Source organism: Manis pentadactyla, chromosome X, assembly GCF_030020395.1.
Source record: "Manis pentadactyla isolate mManPen7 chromosome X, mManPen7.hap1, whole genome shotgun sequence".
Classification (NCBI taxonomy): domain Eukaryota; kingdom Metazoa; phylum Chordata; class Mammalia; order Pholidota; family Manidae; genus Manis; species Manis pentadactyla.
Window position 1 is genome coordinate 7,541,530 of NC_080038.1, and position 17,319 is coordinate 7,558,848.

A 17,319-nucleotide genomic window follows, 5' to 3' on the forward strand; every position below is an offset into this window, starting at 1 on the left:
GCGCCCTTGGAGAGGCCGCCTCTAATGAAGCGACCTCCCTTTGCCACCGTGTTCCAGAGGCCCTCTCTGGGCCTGGCCCATAGCCTGACCTTTCCGCTGGGAGACAGGCTAGTGGAGGTGAAGAGCTGGCCCCTGGGGCATACTTCTGGGCTCCAGCGAGGAGCTGCACCTCTGCCTCAGTTGCCGCCCCAGCCCTCTGAGTGAGCACTAAAGGAGTGGAAGTGTATAATCAGAGCCCCCGTGGCTCATGCTTTGGGCCTTCACCATTTGGGAGTAGCTGAAAGGGAGAGTGTGTGTCCGGGCTGACATGAGCGCAAAGCAAAGGCTGAACGCTGCAAGGTCCCGCCACACTTAGCAAAATCAGCTAGTGTAGATTAGTCACACGATATTCTTTCCAATAAAGTGAAGGCCAGTGCTAAAATGAGGAGGTAAAAAGGTAAAAAGGATGGTTTACACATTAATACCCAGCGAAGGAGCTTATTTTACATTTTCTGCTCTGTGCTATTTTTTTGCAGGTCAGCAGATTGAAAACATTTAAACATGACCTGTTATTTAAAAATAACATTATATGTAATAAAGATACAAGTGAACATGAAATTTACAAAGTGTATAAGATAAATTCAGACCTAATCTAAATGCTGTGTGCCTCACCTCTCCTGTCTCATCCCCTCCCGCACCCCACCCGACCCCTGCACCTCCCCCAAATTCCTGTGTCTTCCCATTGTTTAAAAGTATCTCCAGAAAGCAGAACTTTGTGACATTGAACATGTTTGCATTTTCTGGTTTTGCAACCTCCCCCTTTCAAGGGACAGTCTGGTTTATGTAAGGGCATTTTAAAATTAAACTCAAAATTATTTTCATTTGGAGAATTCTTTAATAATTTATGAATCCATGTGAGTAATTGGAATTACACTGATCAGTCTCCAAACCAGGTTTAAGAAGTACTGTTTTAGACAGCGTGGGTTATATCGTTTAATTAACTAAGGCCTCCTTTTTATCTGAATTGATTTTGAATTCAATTTAATACATATTTATTTGGGCTAGATATTGTCTCAAAACTGGAGATGCCAAGATGAATCAGAGTGGGTAACAGATTCAAATGCAGAATTACACATGTGAAGTGTCATAGGTCTGTATAAAATGCCAAAGTAGCTAATTACCATGCCTGAATCATTCTGGGAAGGCTTCATGAAGGAGGTGGTATTTAATCTGGGTCTTGAAAGATATGTGGGAGTTAAATAGTTGGAGAGAAATAGTGTCTCAGTTAGTGGAAGCTGCTCTTACAAAGTTGGGCCCTGAAGTAGAAAATGCCTGATGGATTCAAGGAACTTTCTTTGATGTTATATGACTGTAGGTCGGTGAGGGAGGTTGAGGCCAAATTTAAACAGACCTTGTTCCTGTGCTCAAGAGTTTGGGCTTAGTCATGGTTAGTAAACTAAATTATCAATCCCCACAGTACTGATTTTCCTCCTCTATTGTGTGTGTGTGTGTGTATGCACATATGTATACATACTTTTTTTAATGCGTGACTGATTTTCCTCTGTTATATAAAAATGTGTTTAGTATATATGTTATATATCGTGTATATATATGTGTGTGTGCGTATAATTTTTGCCTCCTCAGTAAGACTTACTGGCTCTGTTTTTGACTGGCTTGAAGTTGAGCATGTAAAAGAGTTTTCTAGTATTGAGCAAATATTCTTTCACTCCGTACAATGTTCCCATTTTTTGAAAAAAAATGTATGCTTTTTAATAACCAACATAATTCACAAAGAGAATGTCCACAGGGAACTGGCTTCAAATTGGTCATTTCATTCACAGGTTTTGAACTGGGAAGGCAGATGGAGACAAGTAACCACAAGCAAAAGCTGAGCGTGCTGTGGGCTTTCTAGCTGCTTCACTCAGGAAGGAGGGTCAGTCGGTACTCTCGGGCGGGGGCGGGGGCCCTCTGCCCTTTGGCCTGTCCGTGTGGCACTGGGAGTCCTTGCGGGGCCAGCAGAATGTGCTGAGAAGCACTGTGGTGCCAGCCTCGGGCAGCCCAGGCAGCGTCGCTCTCCGGGAACCATCCCACAGGCTGTGAGATCCAGGCATGGGAAAGGCAAGGATCCTGGAAGGTGCTTGCAGCATGTTACAAGCATCCCGAAGACTCGGTGAGAATAAGGCAAGAATCCAGCAAACCATGGTCTGTAATTGTCGTTCTTCCAGTCTCAGTCATCCAGACACCTGGTCGCTTCTAACTTCTGGAACCCAAACCTCCTTCCTTAAACATATTTTTAGTATTTGTTTCTTGATTGGTTTGTTTTCAGGGATTTTATCCTTAAGAATGTTTGGAACCCAGAATGCTCCTGTATCTTTCTTAAAGTTGTCTGGGCAGCTAGGTGATATGTTGAACTTAGTGCCGGGGAAAGTTTCTGTCCTGATAAAGTGCTTCCTGTTACTAGACAGGGAACCCAGTAATAGTCTGTGTTTCCATTTTTGCCTCTATTGCTGGAAACCTCTTACCTAGAAGGAAACTGAGGCTAAGAAAGGCCAAATTACTTGCTTCAAGGCCCACCGAAAGCTGTTGCGTCCGCATAAATGCCTTGGACTGCGCCCGCAATTTACCCTTGCTCACTCTTATGGAGGCTGGAGCAATACGGGCCTCTCAGGCGAAGAGCTGCTCGAGGCTCTGCCTTCAGATGTGCACAGTGATGGTTCCTGCGAAATTAAATGCCACGGTATGCTAAATGCTTACATAGCATAGTGGCAGGTATTAGAGATCAATAAATATGCTTACGATAATATTGAAGATTAAATGTGACAAGAGTGGCCAAATGCGGTGAATAAAAATACAGGTTGCACAGATAAATCGAATTTCAGAAAAGCAACAAATAATTCTTTAGTATCAGCATGGCTCATGCAATATTTGGGACATATTCTAAAAATTATCCCTTGTGATATTTGAAATATACCAACTCAAAAAAATTCTTTATTCTTTATCTGTTTATCTGACATTCGTGTTTAGCTGGGCATTCTGTATTTTGTCATGGAAACCAAAATTAGAATGCATGTGGAATGGTGGCCGATGAGAACTTCTGAGATACTTCCAGAAAGCAGCCCTGCTCTTCTTGGGGAAGATTCGCCCGCTCAGTGACTCAGATGCTGACCCAGAACAAGCCTGGGCTTCAGAGTTTCTTGACTTGATGCAGATTTCCTGCCTCTATCATCAAATTAACTTCAGTCATGTGCAGCCTCCTGGTGTTTGACATGTGCTGACTTCTGGAAGCTGCCGGAAACCTCTCAGCCTTACTTTGGTGCTTCCCAACCTTGCTTGAATGTTAGCATCATCCGAGGATCTTTGAAAAGTCCTGATGCCTAGGTCCCAGCCTAGACCGGTTATGTCAGACTCTGGGGTGGGACCAGGCATGGGTGTTTCTAATGCTTCCATCCTTATTCCACTGTGCTGCCTGCAATGAGTGCCACGTAGGCTTAAAGGCTGCTGAAGTTTTGGCTGAAGCGAGGTGCTGTCAGCCCTTCCTAGCCCCTGCTGGAGTCTTCTTGCCCTCACCTTCCAGCAACCTTCCACCTGGGTTCCTAATAAAGCTGCAAAGATCAGGCATGTTGGGTTCGCACAGCAGTTCTAGGCTAGGTCATTGCCATCTGCTCTGGTTTCTGTAACTCGGGACTGGATGCAGAAGACTCTAGGAAGGTGACACGCCTTTTCCCTGCTTGTCATGTGCTGGCGGAGCTCCTCTGCCTTCAGTCGGGTCTGAAGCGCCATCTCAGAGGAGAGTCAGCTCAGAGTTACAGAAATGTCCATGTCTGATTAAATAAAAACATCAGTCCTGCAGGAGCTCGTCCTGACACCATCTGGGAAGGTCCACAGGAGAGGCAGGGACTCAAAGGTCTGCCCCTGGCCTCCTGGCGTGGGCATGCAGTAGACAGGCCTTTAGAACTGTGGGCAGGAGTCCTGCTGAGTTCTTCCTTCCTGCTGCCTCACCGGCTAATTCTACAGTCACAGGACAGTTTTGTCATATTTTTGGTCTTTGTCAGCTAAGAAGTGTAACAACCTTGCATAACTTAGCCCTACATTTGTAACATCAAGTGCATAATTGCAATATGCACAACTTAATGTCTCCCCGGTGCATGTTGACTCACCCACTTTGTTCTGGGTGTTCTGTTGAATTATTGGAGTTCTAACTGATTGCTTCGTGGAGAGGAAATAATTCATCGCAGAGAAAATATTACATTTCCCATGCTTTAACGTGTGTGTTTATGATGCACATTCTCCTATGACCTTAGCCGCCTCGTTTGCATTTTAATTATTGTGGATTCCTTTCAGAGGGTCAGTCATTAAGTACTCAGCAGATGCTGAGTGCTTAAACTCTACAAAGTGTTTGCTCTTAACAACCATAGTCCTAGATAATAAATGGTGGGAGTTTATCAAAGCAAGCGGTGTATACCTTTTCCTCTGGATTTTTATTCAGATGTATAACAATTTCTACCTGCTGGTTTAAATTGGTTACAAGAACACCTTTTGTGTTAAGCCTACTCGCAGCTGGACGGAAGCAGCACCAACCTGACAATAGAATAATATTATCTCCCGACTATACAAAGCCGAAAGCCAATGGGACAGATTGTTCTGTCAATAAGCCAAAGCTAAAACTGTATGCTCTCCTGCTATTTTTAGAATTTGAGGGGAAAAGAATCCTCCGTATTGTAAAAATGATCCAATTAAATATGAAGTCGGCCCCTGGGAAACTCCGAGTGTCCTTTGAGCACCATTTTGGAGACCAGTGTTCCTTTTATTAGAGTAGAAAACGAAGCCCCAAAAGGTGGCAGTCTCTCAAAGGAGGACCGAGGGCCCTGTGATTCCTGGGTCACCCGCATCATGCGGGTTGGTTGGCCGTTCCGGCGAGCTGCCTTCCCACCGCATGCCTGGCCAGAAGTTGTTTGATCTCGTTACACTTAGAATATGGGGAAACTTATAACTCGGCCTTAGCTGTCCCTGATGGTCACCAAAGGCTCTTGTAGATGATCTGGAGTGAAATTACAGTAATTTAGCAGTAAGATAGACTAATACTTTGGACAGACACTTAAAGCTGAGCATTTACAAATCTGAATGCAACCAAGGAATCATGAGTAACTTTCAGAGTCCGGCCGCCCTCTCATAAAGATGCGTCAGTATCTGTACAACCTTAGACTCTGAGTAGTAAGACTAGAAAGGAGTGGGAGGGACCTTCCTCCGGCCCCCACATTAGAAAGTGTTAGGTAAAAACGCCAGCAGTTGTGCTGAGGATCCATGTCAGGAGGGCTCCCCGGTGAGCCTGGCAGTGGGGAAAGAGGGGTAGGGGGGTAGGGGGTAGGGGGCCCACCCCCACTGCCTGGCCCTCTCGGGGAAGGCAGGCAAGGCTCTTGCCTGGGGACCAAATGTCAGAGGGTGGCCAGAAATGCTGAAAGCAAGATAACTGACAATTCAGCACAATATTTCGAAGTTAGAATGACTGCAAAAAATCCAGGATGAACAATGAAGATCAAATGAATCCAGCAGGGGTGAGAGCAGAGTCTCGTGAACCAAGCAGGGTTATATATGGGCAGGGTGATGTTGGTAGTGTTTTGGGGGGTATTGTACACACACAGCTGGCAGCTTGGGTATTCACTCCATCTGTGGCTCCGAGGGGCCCCGTGCCTCCAAATAAAAGGATGGCTTCATTTTCTGCTCCTGGCATCTCACTTGGTTCTGCATTGCCTTCCAGCTAACTTCCCTGTTCCCTTTGTCCTATTGTAATACCCTTGAGGACAAGGATCTTGCTGTACTTACCTCTGAATCCCCAGAACCTAGCATGTCTCACTTTTATTTGTAATGTGTGAGTTCCTATGCTCCATCAGTCTTAAAATCATTTTCTGGCCTCTGGGTGTCTCTGTGCTGACCTAGTGTCTTTCTAGGCTTGGCTTGTCCAGGGATAGGGAGTTACCCTCCCCATGTATAAAGCCTGATAAATGGGGACAGTCTGCAAAGCAGGATGATTAGCTTGTGCAAGATCACCCACCTTGGCCGCAGGCATTGTTGGCTTATTAGTTATGTGTAACAAATTACCACTAATGTAGTGACTTCAACAACCCCCATTTATTATCTCACAATTTTTATAAGTCAGAAGTCTAGCATGGCATGGCTGGATTCTCTGCTTAGGGTCTTAGGTTAAAAAAATCAAGGTATCAGCAAGGGCTGTGGCTTTCAGCTCCCAGATCCTGGGTGCTCCTCCAAGTGTCGTTTATTGGCAGAATTCAGTTCCTTGCAGTTGTAGGACTGAGGTCTCTGTTTTCCTCACACTTGCCCTCTTCATCTTCAAACCATCAGTGGCACATTGAATCCTTCCCAGACTTCCAGTGTTTCTAGCTTCCTCTTCGACCTTCCTTTTCTGCCTTTAGGTGCTCATGTGATTCCACTGGGCCCACTCAGGTAATCCAGGCTAATCTCTCCTTTTAAGGTCAGCTGATTCATAACCTTAGTGACATCTGTATGGGCTTTTTTGTCATCTATCAAAACTCCAGGCTGACAGTAGGTGGTGAAGGTCATCGGACACAGCCCATCACTTGCAGTTCCTGCTGGTACTTCCGGGTCCACCATCCTCGCTGCCTTTGTGGCTTTTCTCCCCAAAATATTTGGGAGATTGGGGTCAGCTGTTTAAAACCGGAGGGATATTCCTGATGGGTTTCAAATACCTGTTGTGGAATCCTGTATTTTCTGGGACATTGGCCAAAGCTTTTCTTCGGAGAATGAGGAAAGACATCCTGAGTCCTTAGACCTCAGACCATGAGCTCCATCTGGTTGCAAGGCACAATCTAGCCCTCATTTCTGTGTCCCTCGGTGGGCAGCACGGAGCAGGCCCATGGGGGGCACTTTGGAAATGCTTGTTTGAAGAAATGAATAGCTAACTTAATGATCCTCCCTGAGAATCTTCTTTAAGGAGCTTTTGAATTGATATTTATAGTCAGTATTTCCTTCCAGCTGTTTCCATAATCCCCCAAATGCTGAAAGGCCTCCTCCGAGTATTGACGCTCTCTGGGAATAGTCATAATCATGAATACCCTTGGAGAGAACAGGTCCGAACATTTGCCTAAACATTTTCTTTCCTAATCACTGATGCTAACATATGCATCTTTTTCTCCCATCGCCATCCATGCTTACCAGACTTACACTGATGACTTCAAATGCCTGTGTTAGTATCAGAAATTGAACTTGTGTACTTACTGTTGTTGAGTTTAGGAATCTACTCTCAACTTACTGATTTATCAATCATTTGTAAACCCTCTTAACTGGACTTTTAATTTCCTATTAATTTCTAGGATGAAATTTACAAAACTTGGTATTTATTCCCCAATTATCAGTGCACATAAACACCACGGTTTCTTAGTCAATGGAAGGCAAATAGCCTGGAGAAGGTCATAGAATGTAATACTGACCAACAACCAATGTTATGCTTGGTTTTGTACTAGATTAATTTTTTCTTTCTTTTAAAATGTCATTCTGTACACTCTAAGTCCAGAACAATAGTAATAGTAAGCCACCCCTTCAGTACCTGAATCCAGGGAAAACGGTGGAGAGTTAGGTCAAGCTCTGTTGGTAGATGTGAAAATTCTGGTCATTTGAAAGACATTTCCTTTGTTGCACATTAGTTATTCGGTGAATTATAATTTGTAAGTCATACTTTGGTTTATACATCATTCTCTTATGAGTGAGGTTAGTGTGACTTTCCAGAGATCTGCCTTTGGGTACAGTGATCAAAGAGGGTTTCTTGACCTGCAGATTCAAGCAGAAATCCTTGGGCCCCAGTGACACCATTCTGCACTTCCCAGAAACATACTGTTGTAGTTCCAAGGTCTTCCCTCCCAGTGGGGTGCTCGCTGCCCCTGCGGAGGCTCTGAAAGCCTCAGCCATCTCATGCCCAGTAACAGAAGTCTCAGAAAAACCCTCCCTGCTACGCCCAAGTACACATTACCCAGTCTCAGAGGTTGTCAAAGCAGGTTAGGAAAAGTCCCTGCCAGGCCACAGCAAGATTGTGTCCTGAGTGCCCGAGCTGAAAGGCACACAGCAAAACGCAGCATGGCCGGATTCCATTCCCCCACCATGCTGGGCACTTGCCACAACTTTTGAGGCTAAAAAATAAGCACTGTAACAATATTGTCTTTGCAACTCAGCCAACTATGCACTGCGTGTGTGGGAAATATAAAAGTAAATGTGCCAAGAGACCTGCTTTCCCTCACTGCTGGTGGTAGGTCATTTTAATCAGATGGGATGTTGGCCATTCCTGGTCAGCACACGCTATTAGGTTACATAACATCACACACTTTTTAGGTAGTGGCTTTTTATTTAAGCTTGCATTTGATGTTATATATCAGAGATGAATTAAAGCTACAATCCATTTCTAATAAAGGGTCACAGAGCCATGATTTCTCACCATAAAGCTGACACACCACAGTGCATCTGTGCCCATTTGTTCCCAGTCTTGAAAGTTGCTGATTGAAAGAGAAAAGAGAAGCTCGGCAGAGTCAGCTCACCCAGCCTCACTGTCACCTGGCGTGTCTCCGGGTGCAGATGGAGGCTCACAAAAGGTGCTGCTCTTAGCACAAGGCAGCACAGTGTTGCCAGTGTGTGTGCTTGTGTGGCTGGGAGGTCAGCGTGAAGTCATAAGGCTTGCCCAAGTGCGGCGCTGCTGGCCGTGGTTCAGGCAGTGAAATGTAAGCCAGCCCTGTAAGGAAAGCGCCTGGGAATGCAGCGCGTGCCTCGGCATCAGGCATTCTCCTCGTGTTTCACATAAATGCAGCCCGTCGTCAGGAGTGGATGAGCAGCGCGTTTGCACTGGCTCATTCAAATTGAATGTTGGTAAAAGGAGAGTCCCGAGCAAACAGAACAGTCTGCCGCCTCTGAAAGCAGGAGCAAGGTCAAGCTGTCTGCTGTGTTCTCTGTTGTTTATTGGATGTTTATTTGCTGGCCTCCTGCACACCCAGGGCACGTTACAAAGAGGCACCGCTGGGGCAATCGATGCCTGCTGGGCACAGGCACCCGTGCATGCTAGCCCAGGCTCTCTGCACAGAAAAGTTCAAGGTTTCATTTGTGGCTTCACCTGTTGTCCCCACGCCTGGCGTGGACGATGTACTGCTGGGAGAGAAAGCCCCTCCAGAGGGCCAGTTCGTGTTGCACTTGTCCTTATCAGTGCAGTGGCCCAGCAGGGGTGGGGAGAGCCGGCCTGTAGAGAGCCTTGTGCCCCACGTGCTGTCCGCGAGCTTGAGCCGGAGCGGAGCTCCACCAGCAGCCGGCTTGCTCTCTGGTCTTGTGCTGTAAGGAGGAAAGGCTGTAGGGCAGTGAGCCTGAACTTGGCTGTTCATCCACACTGCACTGAATGATTGCACAGAGTGGAGTCAAATGCCATTTGGGGGCGAAGAGCGAAGAGCATGCGTCACACTCTTGTTGCTGCTGGATATAGTAGGAAGGACCCCTGACAGCCTCCAGTAATTACCAGGTAAACCCTCAAGTATGTGCTGTGTGGAGGAACATAGGGGCTGAGGGCAGAGTGTGCAGGGGAGAGGGAGTTAGGCTTCGTTGCATTTGGGGCGAGCTGTTCCTTAGATTTTCTTGGCTAGTGGACCAGAAGAAGGGAAGAGGTGTCGACTTGCTGCTGACTTATAGAATAGTCCAGAAGGTCCTTTTACATGCGATGGGGACTCTTCTTCTCCCCAAGACATCAGAGCTGTAGTGGACTCCTGTCTCTGAAGCAGGCATGTTCTCTGTGGGGTTCCTGGAGAAAAGAAAAGTTCCGACCACAGTCCTGACTGAGTCTCTCAGGTGAAATCTCATCTTGAGAATTTAGTGTTTTGAACTCCTGGTTCTGTTTGTTTTTCCAAAATCGAGTAAGAAGTGGTTTTCAGAAACCCAGAAAGACTGGGAAATGTGACATTTCTCTTAGGTCCTTTTCTAAAGACATGTATAGTTCCCGTCATCCCTTTGGGGAGAATGTTGAAGAGAGAGTGAGTTCCAAGTCCAAGCATGTCATTTGCCTAATGAAATTTCGTACTGTCTTCTGTAAGTCATCGTTACCTGCGTTGGCTCTATGTTAACAGACTCTGTAAAGTATGTGGTGTCTCTTGGCAGTGTGTGTTCTAGGCAAGTTACTGAGGAATTTTGCAACTGTAAACTTCGCTTGCGCCTAGTAAATCTCCTGTCCAGCTCTTGGAGCTATTTCACGAGCTGCATTAAAAATAGAAGGATGGATTTATAATTAAATTAGGTATTGTATTTGCCTTCAGGGAGCTGAAATGCAGTTATGTGAGCATGTGGACAACATGAGTCCACTGTTCCTAACAGACTGTTCCTATAAATTGTAATTTTAAAATAAGTCTGCTGCTCTTCTGATCTTTCAGTTATTTCTTTTTTGTCACCTCATACAACTGAATATCTGTTTTAGTACTCAAATTGAATAAACAGAATAATTTGTCATGGATACCATTTTATATATATTTTATCGATACATACACTTATATGGGGGCTGTGTAGAGAGATGTTTAGATTGGGAGCAGTGCAGTTCGTCAGCAGCAGAGTTAACAAGACTTAGAATAATGCGTTCTTGGCACATAAACATGGGTTCTCACAAACAAGGGGTGCTGAAGGCTGCATCACCGAGTGGCATTTCCCTTGAGAAGTCGTGGCAGTGGTTACCCAGGGATTCTCCACAGCTGGGCGTGTATTCACGGTTTCTGTGCCAGAAAGTGTGCATCTGATCCATGGATGAGAGGACGGGAGGGGGCGCAAGGCTCTAGGGAAGAGGATACAAAGTCTTTGGGGGAAATTGGTATTGAAAGTAGTAGCTTCGAACAGAGTCCATTGCTGGCACAGGGATCAACTCTATGATAACTTATAAGAAAAGAATCTGGATTGAACCTACAAAAGGATGGTTGCCACTCCTTTTGGTTAATTTATTCAGTTCCTCATTTAAGCTACCAAGTTAAGTTTTTCCAAGGAACAGTGTTTTAGTGAGTTCCTCAAGGAATAAACATAGAGTTTTACAGAGTATTTCATAGTCAAGTGTCAAAGTAAAAAACAAATAGGTTATAAAAGCTAAGTTGCCAAATTTTTAGAGACACCGTTGTGAGTAATGAGTACTGAGTCTATGCCCTGAAAGGGCACATAGCACGAGGGGATTCATACCAGTTTACCTCAAATTTCAGTTGAGATTGCCATTTTAGTATCTTAATATCTTAAATTAGCATACGTCCAGCTGTGTAACAGTAGTAAGTAGGGAAAATGAGCTGGACCTATATTCTAGAATGTTGCAGCTAATTTAGATGAGCAATTTAGGTTTTGGTGTGTGGCCTGTTATGCTTGAACTAAAGCTAGTGCCTGGTCCATGGTCCATTGAGGAAAGTTAGCCAGAATCCCAGCGGCACCAAAGGGTCCATCCTGGCCCGGCTTGTGAAAACAGACGAGAAAAGTTCTGTGCTGCCAGATGTCACGTGTGTCTGAGGCTGATTTATTTCCTAGAGTGATTTATCAAAGCAATTGTGATATCTTGTATTTACAGAGCACCCTTTTGTGAAGAGCTCAAGAGTGTTTTTTGGACATGATCTAATTATCAGAACACCACAGGGAAATAGAGAGCTCGTGCTTTCTCTCCTCGACAGTTGAGATGGCAGAGGGGCAGAGAGGTAGAGCAATTTATCCAAGATGATTTAGAAAAACACTGACACACAGCCTGGAAATGAGCCAAGGGGAGCTCCATGGGGGAGGTCTGGGGGCTTTTGCCTCTGAGAGCACCTTAGCTTAGCAGCCGGCTGTGTGTACCCCCTGGGGTCCTCAGCGCAAGAGGAGCATGTTCCAACTGAACCGCATGGACCCGCATCCCCACAGTTTGTGGTCAGAGGATCCCAGTGGCCTGTCTGACATCTGCGGTGACCAGCTGGAGTGAAGGCTGTGAAGAACGTGCCTGTGGGCTGTGAAACTGTGGTGGCGCAATCAGCAGATGTCACTAGAGGTCTTTACATCCCATACAGAAAGCAGCAGGACAGGAAACTTCCCCCGTGTTTAGACTTCAAAAACATCTGAACCCTCTCCAGACGCCCACCAGCTTCCAAGGAGAGAGCTGGGATGCTTTCTCTTCCTTGATGCCAGAGCCACACATCTGACCATCAGGAAACATGCTTCTTTAGGTATTGCACCTTTCAGTTACCAAGACAGGCCAGGCTTGCTCCAAGTTGAATTGAGGAATTCGAAAAAAGTGTTCTCATACACCCATGAGGGCTTGCTCTCATTTCTTTGCTCTGTGAGTGCTCATTTTGGAGGAAATCATGTCCCACTTACAATATAAGCTGATGATTTTACATACCTAGAAACTGTGTATGTCCTATATTTTGGGTACAATTTCAGTTTTAAAATAGACACCGACTCAGTTGTATCTTAGCATATTATTTAGGTTCATAAGCAGTTGGATGACAAGGCAAGGATCTACCAGAAGACCATTTCAATTTGAGACTATTCTGGCTGGGGTCAGATTAAAAATGCATTGCTGGTACAGTCATTCAGGGGCAGTGTCTGGGCAGATGGTGCTAGGAGGAAGGTCTGCAAAATGGAGAAACTGTAACAGGGGATTCGATAAAACTGTCCACTAGAAAGGGCCTAGTGCGTGGCCTGGCACCACGGTGCTCTCACATGCTGGATCTGAACCTGTATGGGTGGGGGGACCAGACCCAGAGGGTGGCAGCCTAGAAACAGAGCCACTGGGGAGAGTAGCCAGGTCCTGAAGGCTTTCAGAGAAGGAGGGGTGACCAAGGACCTGGGGAGGAGCAAGAGCTGGTGGAGGCTGCGGGAGCCCGAAGAATCCAGACAGAAGCCAGCACTGTGAGGTGGGAAAGAAGCACGAAGGCTGGCAGGGAACGTGGCTCTTTGCACCCCCAGTGGAAAAGCTGATGTGACTGATGCAAGAGAATTTCTGACAGCGTTACATAAAGGTCCCTAATAAGTCAGTTTGAAAGGCTGCAAGAAAAACCCTAAGAGGTGCTTAGGGAAAAAGGAGAAGGGAGAAAGGACTCTAACCATGTACTGAGTAAAGTAGCAGAGATCTCAGCAGGGGTGAGGAAGAGGAAGGGACCTGCAGGAGAGGAAGGAGCAGCCCCGCAGAGCCGGAGAGGCACAGTGGGGACTGTGCAAGGCTCAAGTCCCCGGTTCCCAGCGTGGACGTTGCATGTGGAGAGGCTGTGACCCAGGAAGCGGAGGCTTTTCCCACCTGCCCTGGGTGACTCTACTGGCAGAGGTGGCCTGCTGGTAAGAGTTTGCTGAACAAAAGCCAAACTTGGTGCCCCAGGCTGCTTCCTTGCCATTTCCTCCCCTGCCCCTCAGGCTGTTTCCGGGGTGACAGGGAGCTTGGAGAGGGAGTGGCCCTCACCCGCATGCTCCAGTTGCACTTGTGGCCTGTGCCAGCCCTCCGCCCCCGTCTCTCCCCTGCTCAGAAGCACTGTCTGCCACCGACAGGCTAGGTGTGTTCACGTTCATTAAACACCCGAACAAATGGAGCTCTCCTCTGGTAGCTGGGATCTATCGTGCTCACTGCCTCCTCCCCAGAGCCCCAAACGGTGCCACTCACATAATAGGAAATGTTCGTTGAATGAATGACTTGCTCCCAACTTGTTTGTTTATAGACAATTCTGGACCTTTTCCCACCTGACTGGTATTAGTTGTATTCTGTGTTCGTTCCCCTCCATCAAACAAGACTGTAAACCTTTGAGGGCCCTGAATTATGTCATACTAATTTTTTAAAAACCCTCAGTGAATAGGATCGCACCTTAAATGCATGGCGGCACCTAATAAATGTTACAGAATAGAAATTATACCAAAAAATAGGACATAGTTGATATCCTTAAAGTTTTATAGTTAGAGTCATTTAGGGCATAGCACATAGATAGAAAATTCCCTAACAATAAAATAATATATTTAAATCACTGGTTCTTAAACAAGAGTGATTTTATCACCCCGTCCCCAGGTGATACTCAGAAATTATTGCCCCATGTGGTGTTGGGGGTAAGCTCCTGGCACCAGTGGGTAGAGGTCGGGGACCTTGCTGGACATACTGCAGCACCCAGGATGGCCTGCAGTAGGGGGTCAGCCAGCCCCAAACGTCCGTAGTGCTGAGGCTGAGAAACCTTGATTTAAAATAAAACCCTTATCACAGTGTATTAGAATGATTTTTCTTTGTTCCTATTTCCCATCAAATGCTGCTTCTGGGTGGCAGTGTTTTGTCTTTCTCATGTTTGTGCTCCCCTGGCATATGTTACCCTTTTAATAAACGATTGCTGAATTGATCAATGAATGAATATTAATGATGCCCCTAAACATGCTCCAGTATCCTCTTTGGAACAACATTATAATTAGAAACTGCATTTCTAGTCAAGGCCTCAACATGAAATAATCAATAGATTCAATGTCAGGTTTTAGAAGCAGAGACACAGGAGCCATACATGCTTGTGTTTAAGAAGGTTTCACATCACGGAATGTTAACGCTGAAGGTCTCTGAGAGGTCATTCACTTGAACTCCCTAAAATTATTGGTAAAGCAGTTGAAAGCTGGGGAGGTAAAATGACTGGCCTAAGGGCTCACTGGTGCATCGCAGAACCAGGAGTAGAACTGTTTCTCACTCTTGGACTTGGGGTGTTTTCATCAGGTTAAGCTGTCTCCATTACATCAGCCCAACTAAACTTGGCACAATATATTGCTTGTAATGAATGCATGAGACCCTGCCACCAATGTAGTATTGGATATAACACAAAGAAATTACAGCTTTACATATTATAGAACTTGACCTTAAGCTAATATGCTAGCCATTAACCACAATTAATGTAAAGTTTAAAATGATATAATGGTAGTGTGGGAAGAAATGTTGGTAGCCAGCTGCTAAACCCCTGGAAGTCTGCAAAGGAATAGAGGTTGGGTTTGATTCAGAGTCAAAGGTATGGAGGCGCTGGAGCTCTATTTTGTGCTCCTATTCAGTGTAGGCATGTTTCCCAAAATGGACTGTCTGTTGCAAAGGGTGTTACAGAAAAACAGGGTTACACGTTGAGACAAATTTTGAAATGCAAGGGTAAGCAAAAGTAGGCAGTTCTGTTTTCCAAAGGATATCTCAGGTATTCACTTATGGAAGTATTTTATAGCCAGTCTCCAAGCTGTCATGCGTGGCTCCCTACATCTCATTGATTAGATCATTTATATTACCCACCAGTGTTCCTCAGAATGTAGTTTGAAAATGCTCTGCTACTTCTTTGAGTCTGTTTAACTGATAGTAAGGTGGTAGGACTGCTTTGGTTTTGGAGGGGCTTCTGGTAGGTGTTTGGACAGCCCATGTTTTCTGTCCCCTGCCACCCAGCCTGTGTCTTTTTGAAAAAGCTGTGCAAAGGTGTTTTTTTTTTTTTTTTTAATTCAAGAAGCATTTATTGAGTACATAATATGTGTCAGGCATTATTGTCATGGAGCTTAGTCTGCTAAGAAAACTAGGATGTGCTGGAGCTGGCTGATGTGGGTTCATGAAAACCAACTGCTAAATTTGCAAGAATTTTGCAAGTTGTCAAAAAATAAGTTATATAGAGTTAACATTAAATTAGTTATATTAAAAATAAAGGTAATCAAATTCATTGTCTTCTAATAATTTTATCACTATCTATTGTATCTGCATGTTGGAAAACCAAATAATGATGCACTACTATGCATTTCATCCTAACTCACGTCTAGTGATATGCTGATAGCTTGAAGTATGATATGGTGGGAGTATTTATGCCAGAGAAATCAGGAAATGTTACAAATCAGGCCTTGTTTTGCTCATTGTCTACACTTAAGAAAATAATGGGAAAAATGTTAATAATGCTAATTAAAAGTATGCCATGTCTGTAGTGTTACATTGTGAATACCACAAAAAATTTCCAGTATTCAAAAGCTATTATTCAATTCAGTATGGAAGTTGCTCACTTCACTGATGAATGAAGTTCCTACACTTCTGCCTTCCTCTATTGTGTAAGAACAAATATATATATATCCATGGTTCCTGGCACAGAGCTTCTAAAAACCTTGTAATTTCCTAAGTGATAGGACTGTCTTTTGTGATTAATAACAAGCCCTCTCTCTCCTACCTGAGTTATGCTAATGAGATGATAAGGTAGGGGTCTCTACATAGCAGCAGAATAGGGCTGGTCACCAGAAAGACACAGTAATTAGAGAGTTAGAATTTTTAGCCCCACCCATCAGACTCAGGAAAGATTTGATGAGCTGGGATGGTGAACGCACCTGTCTGCCAGGAAGGTGGGGCACCCCAGTTCCACCCTAACATTCAGCACCCTTTTGGACCTTGCCCTAGGTACCTCTTCATTTGGCTGTTCACCTCTGTCCTTACATAAATCTGATAAATGTAAGTAAATGTTTCCCTGAGTTTTTTTTATTTTTTATTTTTTATTTTGGTATCATTAATCTACAATTACATGAAGGACATTATCTTTACTAGGCTCCCCCCTTCACCAAGTCCCCCCCACATACCCCTTCACAGTCACTGTCCATCAGCGTAGTAAGATGCTGTAAAATCACTACTTGTCTTCTCTGTATTGCACAGCCCTCCCCGTGCCCCCCCACACTATACATGCTAATCGTAATGCCCTCTTTCTTTATTCCTGCCCTTATCCCTCCCTTCCCACCCATCCTCCCCAGTCCCTTTCCCTTTGGTAACTGTTAGTCCATTCTTGGGTTCTGTGATTCTGCTGCTGTTTTGTCCCTTCAGTTTTTTCTTTGTTCTTATACTCCACATATGAGTGAAATCATTTGGTACTTGTCTTTCTCCGCCTGGCTTATTTCACTGAGCATAATATCCTCTAGCTCCATCCATGTTGTTGCAAATGGTAGGATCTGTTTTTTCTTATGGCTGAGTAATATTCCATTGTGTATATGTACCACATCTTCTTTATCCATTCATCTACTGAGGGACATTTAGGTTGCTTCCATATCTTGGCTATTGTAAATATGTGCAAAGGAGTTTGAATGAGTATATTCTGTTTCTTGAGGTCTGTTCCCCGTCACAAAATGAGGTTTCAGAGAGAGTTGTTCCTGTGGCCAGTTGTGGAGAAATAGGTTTTAAAGCATCGTGAAGCAGAAAGACACTGGGCTTCAAGTCAGGATGCCGCCTTGGCAAGTCAGGCAACATCTGTTGGTTATAAGTGAAGCCGTCCGTGACCTGAATGGTCTTACATGCATAAGATTTCAATGTGATCAGAGGAGACAATAGAATTAGTTAGTTTAAAGAACTTGTAAAAAAAAAAAGACTCT

General features: G+C 44.9%; 1 protein-coding gene across 4 annotated transcripts in view; it reads left to right on the forward strand.

Annotated features, from left to right (window-relative positions):
• The window catches only part of FRMPD4 (FERM and PDZ domain containing 4), a 507,298-nt gene that overhangs the window by 215,754 nt on the left and 274,225 nt on the right, over positions 1–17,319 (forward strand). Inside the window, exon 1 of one of the 4 annotated variants that reach the window (XM_036912984.2) lies at positions 8,869–9,499. The exons of the other annotated variants lie outside the window; for them this stretch is intronic. The gene's annotated coding sequence lies outside the window, so the exon portion shown is untranslated. Of the gene's footprint in view, positions 1–8,868; positions 9,500–17,319 lie in introns of those variants that run through there. 4 annotated transcript variants of the gene reach the window in all.